Source organism: Mus musculus, chromosome 1 (genome assembly GCF_000001635.26).
Source record: "Mus musculus strain C57BL/6J chromosome 1, GRCm38.p6 C57BL/6J".
Taxonomy (NCBI): domain Eukaryota; kingdom Metazoa; phylum Chordata; class Mammalia; order Rodentia; family Muridae; genus Mus; species Mus musculus.
The window spans coordinates 164,786,590-164,795,525 of record NC_000067.6 but is presented as its reverse complement, the minus strand read 5'-3'; positions in this window follow the sequence as shown (position 1 = coordinate 164,795,525).

The window sequence follows — 8,936 nt, the reverse complement described above, 5'->3', positions numbered from 1 at the left end:
CAGAGGTTTTCGTATAAAGCTTCTTCTTCATTTTGCTTCAGTAAATACTCATGACTGATTTCCAGGTTGCTATGTAAGAGTCTGTCAAACTTTAAAAGAAGCTGTCTGTGCTATGGCACCAGAAAATTATCCTTTCTTTTACATTTTGGTCATTTTAATAGGTGTATAGCGGCAGTTTGGCATGAATATTTTTGTCTCCTGGCTAATGATTTTGAGAAATTTTTTCATTAGAGTTTTGGTATGGAACACATTTTTAAAAATGTCTTACCTATTCTAGCATTTTGAATCACTTGGAGTATCTCTTTTTAATTTGCATTTATCTTATATTTATAGTAGATTTTTAAAATATAACATAGTATGATTATGATTCTCCAACTCCTCCCAGATTCTTCCCATTTCCCCGCCCACCCAAGTCTACACCACATCTTTCTCTCACTTATAAGGATACAAATAAGAATCTAAATAATAATAATAAATAAATAAACAAATAAATAAATAAAAACCAGAATAGGTCAGAACAGACAGAAGAAGAAGAAGAGCCAAAGGAGAAGTGCATTTAGGATTTGCAATGTGTTTTCAGGTAGGTTATCATACATTTCCTTTATAACCCCATGATCTATACTGAGGAACCATTATTAATTTTTCACTATTGAGTATGTTATAGTCTGAAAAATTCTTTACCTCAATTACTAGAGCTAGAGATGTATGGGTTGGGTCTTTTGATTCCATGATTCAATCCTTCTTATCATTTTATCAAAACTGCAGTTATGTTTTTAGATCAACATTTGGACATTACAAATAAAATATTTATAAAGCATTTTATGTTAACATACATAACTAATTTAAACTATGGATTTCTGTGTTGTTTGCAAAGTATGTCTACAAGCCTAGGGGGCTAAATATTATCTCAGATTGTTCTTCTACGACCAGCAGCATGGTTGTTACCAAGAAACTTGTTAAGAATGTAGACTCTCTCTCTGCTCACTCAATCCCCCTGCCTCAGACACTCTGTCAGTGGAATACAGCCAAGTATAGTTTGAGAAGCCCCCAGAAGGTCTGATGCATGCTGAAGGGAGAGTCCTCATACTGCACCCAAGTTCTGGGATCCACACTGGTGGGAGAAGAGAGTAATCCGGAAGCCTATCTAATCCCACTCAGTCATCGTAACTCCAAAGCTGGAGCTCACCACTACTAGAGGATATTTCTCCTGGAAGCCAAAGGAACCCAAAACATTGATGTTTATTGGCCTTAAAAATATTCCAACACAGAGAAACTTTCTGCTTTTCTCATTTCTGCCTAATGACAGGGCATTAATCATTCCTAACTGATGCTAGCTTTATCAGCTCAGAGCCAGGTGCCAGTCGGGACTGCAGACAAGCCTTGCTTCATTGAATTCTTCCGTATATTTGCTCTCCACTGTTTTCCCTGTGTTTAGTCATTCTCTTATGTCTAGCCTCTACCCTAAGATTTATTACTCTTTGTTTACAAAGTAGAAAAGAGTCTTGCTTTGGACTTTTTTTTTTTCAGACTTCACTGTCTTGTGGAAATTTCCCAGACACATAAAGTTAGTAAAACTTGTATGCCTCGTCTCTTGTTAATCTGCCTAAAGATAATTTAATTTATAACCAGAACTAAAGATCGGGTTCTTAGTTCTTACTAAGGCAAGGAGAGAGATGAGGCTTCACTCCTTCACATTCCTAATAACTTGGGAGGCTTTGAAGAAATGCAGCCAAGGGATAATCAAGAGACTACACAAGTCTTTTCTTTGGCTTCTCTTTCTCTTCCTTCTTTTTCTTTATTTCTTATTTATCAGTAGCTTTATGGAGATCTAATTTGTACACCACCAGTTAAGGTATATCACACACTGACAGTATATAGTCAAAGAGTTTTATAACCATCTTGACAATCAGTTTGAGGCCATTTCAATTAGTCATCAAGATATCCTCAACCAGTTCGTGGTCACTGTTTCTCCTCAACTCTTCAGCCCAAGGCAACAAATAATCTCCTTCTATTTCTATGAATTTTTCTACTCTGGATATATTAATGGAATCATTCAAAATGTGATGGTTCATGACCAAATTCTTTAACCTGGTTTATGTTGAATGTTCATCCAAGTTATGGCATGTATTTGTACTTCCTTCCTGATTCCACTGTGTGAATATATGAGTTTTGTTTAACCATTCATAAGGGTGACACCCGGCTGTTTCCACTCTTATGCTGAGCTAATGGTAACGTTATGTTTAACCTGATGAGGAACTACTAGGATGCCTTCCAAAGCAGCTGCATCATTTTACATCCCTAGCAGCATCAGATGATGGCTCCAATTCCTCCATCTCCTCGCCAGCACTTGTCATTGCCTGAGTTATAGAAGCTGTGGAAACCCACAAGTGCTTAGGTAATACATTTTTGGGGCCTGAATTCACACCGATCTGACAGTTACTTTTGCATGATCCATTGCTTTTCTGTTGTGGAACCCACCATTCAAGCATCTGGACTTAGTCCCAGCAGCTTCCAACGAGGTGTAAAATGCACATACTAGAGGCAATGAGAGAATTGTGAGAAATGATGCTGAGAAATTACTGGAAGATGCAGAATAAGGTAAAACAACTATGCGCTTGAAACCTGCTTTCTATGTGGTAGACCAGTTACTCTTCAAACAGTTAGAAGGTAAACAATTTGGGGCTGAGACAATCAAAGCTTTTAAAAAAGTCAATGGTGGGGCTGGAGAGATGGCTCAGTGGTTAAAAGCACTGACTGTTCTTCCAGAGGACCTGGGTTCAAATCTCAGCACCCACATGGCAGCTCACAACTATCTGTAACTCCAAGATCTAACATCCTCACACAGACATGCATTCAGAAAAAACATCAATGCACATAAAAAAAAGTAAATACATTTCAAAAGGTCAATGTTAACTTGCCTCTGTTTTCGCAGGACACTGTACAGACTTGAAATAATCAGTTTGGTTCTCTTAGTGAGGAGATTTTATTGCCCGAGGTACTCAACTGTCACAGTAGGACCATAGGACACTGCATGTAGTCCTGAAGAGAAGAAGGATTCCAAGTGGGAACTATCAGAGTAGAATCCCTGTAAGAAAGCTTAATGACCTAGCATCAAGTTTCCCCCACTCCACTGCTACTGATTCTTTAGACCCAGTGAATCTCTGCTGTGGAGGATTCTGAATACTGCAGCACTTGAGCATCATGCCTGGCCTCTATCAATAAGATTTCAGACGTACTCCTGTCGTCTCCATTGTAACAACCAGAAGAGCCTCCAAACATTGCCAAAAGTCTCTTGGGGGACAAAAATCATCTCTGATTGAGAATCATTGAATTACAAAGACCCACAAGCAACTAAGAAATGCTGAGCATGGGGGAAATAGTCTTCCCTAAGAGAAGAGCACACTGGTTGGTTATCCAATACCAAATGATCAGCCCTGAAAATATACATACGAGTAACATTGCTAAGACTGAGCAGATTATATTGAGGAACATATTTGTATATATATATATATATATATATACACACACACATATACACATATATGATATCACAACAATTTTAAAAACAGGCTATGAATTTGAAAAAGAGCAAGGAGGTGTGTATGAGAGGGTTTGAGACAGGAAAAGGAAAGGGGAAATGATGCAATTATAATCTAAAAGTTTAAAGAAAAAAGATTGTTCTGAGACCTCTATTAAATAATAGTCTTTTACCAAAGAACCAAATGACCCTAATAAAAAGTGGGGCTCAGAGCTAAACAAAGAATTCTCAACTGAGGAATACTGAATGGCTGATAAGCACCTAAAGAAATGTTCAACATCCTTAGTCATCAGGGAAATGCAAATCAAAACAACCCTGAGATTCTACCTCACATCAGTCAGAATGGCTAAGATCAAAAATTCAGGTGACAGCAGATGCTGGCAAGGATATGGAGAAAGAGGAACACTCCTTTGCTGGTGGGATTGCAAGCTGGTAAAACCACTCTGGAAATCAGTTTGGCAGTTCCTCAGAAAACTGGACATAATACTACCTGAGGACCTACTAATACCACTCCTGGGCATATACCCAGAAGATGCTCTAACGTGTAATAAAAACACATGCCCCACTACGATCATCACAGCCTTATTTATAATAGCCAGGAGCTGGAAAGAACCCAGATGTCCCTCAACAGAGGAATGGATACAGAAAATGTGGTACATTTACACAATGGAGTACTACTCAGCTATTAAAAACAACGAATTTGTGAAATTCTTAGGCAAATGGATGGTACTGTAAAATATCATCCTGAGTGAGATAACCCAATCACAAAAGAATACACATGGTATACACTCACTGATAAGTGGATATTAGCCCAGAAGCTCACAATACCCAAGATATAATTCACAAATCACATGAAACTCAAGAAGAAGGAAGACCAAAGTGTGGATACTTCAGTCCTGCATGGAAGCAGGGACAAAATACCCATGGAAGGAGTTACAGAGACAAAGTGTGGAGCAGAGACTGAAGGAATGACCATCCAGAGATTGCCCCACCTGGGGATTCATCACATATACAATGGGATTGTCACTAATTCCAGACACTTTTGTGGATGCCAACAGTGCTTACTGACAAAAGCCTATTGTAGCTGTCTCTGGAGAGGCTCCACTAGTACCTGACAAATACAAAGGTGGATCCTCACAGCCTACCATAGGATTGAGCACAGTGTCCCCAATGAAGGAGTTAGAGAAAGGACCCAAGGAGCTGAAGGGGTTAGCAGCCCCATAGGAGGAACAACTATATGAACTAACCAGTACCCCCAGAGCTCCCAGGGACTAAATCACCAACCAAAGAGTACACATGGTGGGAAGCCGCAAACGCCATTACAAGATGGCACTGGTTTCTTTAAGCCGACGCCCATGAATATGGGTAAACAACCAATGTGCACATGTGCATAAGAGTTTTTTGCCGAGTCACTGCCCAGCCTGACGCATATTAATGAGGTACTGGTAGCATAACCAATCAGGTATGGACACGTCACTCCTAGGCCTCACAAATGGTGCCAAAACCTGGTGCCAGCAAGAACAACGCCACAATATGATCCTTCTGCACACGTCTATTGGGAGAGCATTGACTGCATAGGCGAAAGACCCTGAGCCCAGAAATGGTGCTGTTTATATAGGCTTAGGAATGACATGTCCATACCTGATTGGTTATGCTACCAGTACCTCATTAATATGCGTCAGGCCGGACAGTGACTCGGCAAAAAACTCTTATGCACATGCGCACATTGATTGTTTACCCATATTCATGGGCGGTGGCCAGTGATAGCCAGCACCACTCTGCAATGGCACATGTGGCTTCCTACAGGTGGGCTCCAGCTGCATATGTAGCAGAGGATGGCCTTGTCGGTTATCAATGGGCAAAGGTGCCCTTGGTCCTGTGAAGACTCTATGCCCAGTATAGGGGAATGCCAGAGCCAGGAAATGGGTGTGGGTGGGTTGGTGAGCAGGAGGAGGGGGGAGAGGATACGAGGTTTTCAGAGGGGAAACCAGGAAAGGGGACAACATTTGAAATGTATAAAATAAATATCTAATAAAATAATAAGAAATAATAGTCTTTTAAAGACATTATAAACTGTAATGCTTGATACAAATGAAGGTTGGCATTGTGACCTCAGAGAAACACTAGACACCGGAGTTGAGGGCATCATCAAGTAAATCAGGGTAATGAGCAACCCCTGGGCTCTGCATGCAGCAGAGAATCTTTGTGTAGAGAAGTAACTGCAGGGTTTACGGAATGAACAAAGCTTGATGATACAGTTCTGTCATTCTATGGGGTTCCATTAGACACGTGGATGAGTGTGATTGTGGAGATGTCTGAGAGCAAGCTTCCAGGGGGAGCAGTCATGAAGGCAAGGACTGAACACTAAAGGGGGAGCATGACTTGGGGAGGGGCACTCAGGAGCACCTGAAGCAGCAGAGAAATGGAGAAGCCATTTTCCTGGAGGAGTGGAGCCTAGACTACCCAAGAATGTGTGTTGGAGTGAATAGTGATATTAAGTCAAGTTAGCTGAGATGCCCAATGCAGGAAGCTCCTGTGATTTGTCTCTTAAATACATGTCTGGGATCTGTGAGGATGAATGGAGGCCAGAGACTGACAGATGTGTGAAGATCACTGCTTTGGTAAATATAGCACTTTCGATAGAGCAAACAAGATCACAATTCCTAGTGCAACTTGAAGTTCGCAATGAAGAGCATGCTAACAGAATGTCCCAAAGAGAGTTCTGGATTCAAGAATGGGAAAATTGGGGAGGGATAGTAAACAACCAGAAAGCGCTCCTGTGATGCCATTCCATGACAAATCTCCTAATTCAAGTCACCTTTATAATAGCTCAAGCTTAATTGTGTGTGAAGTAATAACAGTACCTTTCACGTGTGCATCATTTTATATAATACGTATAGACACCACATAATCCAGCAGGCACCAGAGAAACAAGAAATATATATTCTTCCCTGGGGATTAATATGATCCCAGTTCATATTTGTGTTCCTGGGCACAGACTCCACCTTTCATCATTTCCATTTAGTTGACGTATAGGCTTAGGTTTTGAGAGGTTCAGTGATGTTTACAGTTAGAGAACAGTGGGTGAGGAGATCTTCACATACAAGCCTATGCCGCTAGTACAAAAGATCTTAAAAACACTCTCCCATTTATTTATTTATTTATTTATTTATTTATTTATTTATTTATTTAGATGATCAATTCCAATGTATTTGTCAGGTCTCTCAGAGGACGTAACACCTTATTACAGGGTAAGTATCTCCTTTAGAGAACGAAGGTGGTCCATTCCAACTTCGGGAGAGACAATTCATATTATATTTACTGACTCCGGCCTTCTGATCATCCTGAAGATGAGATGGATAAGGCTAGAAGTTACTGGAAGAAGCGCTCACCTCCCACCCCTAGGGAGGCCAGTCTTTCTATACCATCATCGATTCTGTCTCCTGTTGTTTCCGTTTGCAGAGTACTCTGATCACATCTGGCTAAGACCCACACCCACGCTCATGACCCTTTAACTATGTGTACACATTCTCGCATTGGTCTACTTACTCCCTTAACACCTTTCTACAATGTGCTTTACATCAATGGGTTTAAATACGGTAACTGGTCACCAGAGAATCTTCCTGTCTTTATCAGCTTGACACCCACCACATTTTCACTCAAAAGAATTACACTGAACTAATAGACAACCCTGCATCCCTGAAGAAGTAACTGAAAGACAGATTACTAAATCCCTGATCAGCTTAACTGAATGAAGTCCTTCAGCTGGCACCCAGGAACCTGCCTCTTTAATGAGCTTTGTGTTGGCTGTTAGGCACACTAAGGTCTAGGAGCACAAACTACAGTGTGTGTTTATTTCCTGAGATTATTTCTGGTCTTCCCAATACAAGGCAGAATGGGGAAGAGCTCCTCTGCCAGTGTCCCTGCTGTTGGTCAAAGTACAGCCATTCCCGTGGCTCTCAGAAGCAGGCCACCTGTCTCCTGATCACACACCACCCACGCAGGCAGTGACGGAGCAGAACTGAGAACTGCAGCAGAGGCAATAGCTCAGCCTGCCTGCTGTCCCTGTCCCTGTCCACAGCCTGGAGCTCAGCACACTGCACATTAATGAGTCCTATTTTCTACCGCAGCTTCTTTAAAAGCTGCAATATTAACACCTACCGAAATAATTTAACTCTACGTCAGTAGGCTGCCTTCGTCTAAGCAAGAGAGACATTTTTACTGCTTTGCCAGAGAAATTTAACACCCTCCATCTGTGTGTGTCTATGCATACTTATGCACTCACACATACATACCTATACTTTTGTTTTTATCATGAGAAGCAAAGGACACAATCCATGTAACATGCTTAGAACAAAGCCAGTCACTAAAACAGAAATGAAAAAAATCTGTCTTTTCTTCGCTTTCTAGATGTCTTTCCTTTCCTGGACTGTGCCCTGGGAGATTTTTATGTGTTGTCTTTTATGCCCTGCTATCTTCTGGCTCCTGGGTGGTCTTGGTCGACCAGAAGTCCATCAGAGTCTAGTCAAATGGACATGCAGGTTGTAGGGAGTCACAGTAACAAGAGACAGAAGCAATGGCTTGATGGGAAACTGGCCTCCCTGGGGGCAGATGCTTTTTCCACTAACTCGGAAGCAGAGTGTTCTTTTGTAACCTCAAAGCCTACCCAAATGACACATCTCCAACAAGGCCATACCTCCCAATCCTTCCCCAAACAGTCCACCAGCTACAGCCCAAGCATGCAAACACATGAGCCTATGAGGGCAATTTGCATTCAAAGCACCATGTCCCTATGTTTTGGGTCAGGCTTCCCTACTACGCCCTGCAAATCTTCCTTGTGCCTGAAAATCTTCCTGAGCCAAACACACCACGCCCACCTGCTCGCTTCTGTTAGTGTGTCTGGCTGTCATGCACACGTTTATACTTGCTTTATTGAATGTCACCTTCACATTCTTCAAGGAACACGTCACCCCAACTTTACAAATGAGACCATTGATGCTTAAAGGGAAATCTGTTCAAGGTCACCCAGCTAGTGGTTAGGATGTGTTTGGAAGTATTTCAGGACACAAGGCTTAGACTCTCAAAATAAAAAATCTCTTAGGATTGCATGTGGGGGGTGGGGGGACTCATTCTGGAGACTCACGTTGATTATTCCTAGACCCAGTCACAGACTGCCGCAGGCCCTGGAAAGGGGGAGTTATGACAAATGTTTCTGTTCTCTGCCTGGATTTCTGTTCCTCTCTTCTGTCCCCAAAACCACCTCCCCATATAGATTTGTCCTCAGGGAGGCTTTCCTATCTAGTCTGATTCAGAAAATCCATCCCCTTCACAGTCTCTTCAAAGTTCCACCTAACACTCTATACAACCCCCTACTTCCTACTTTGTATACACCCCCACT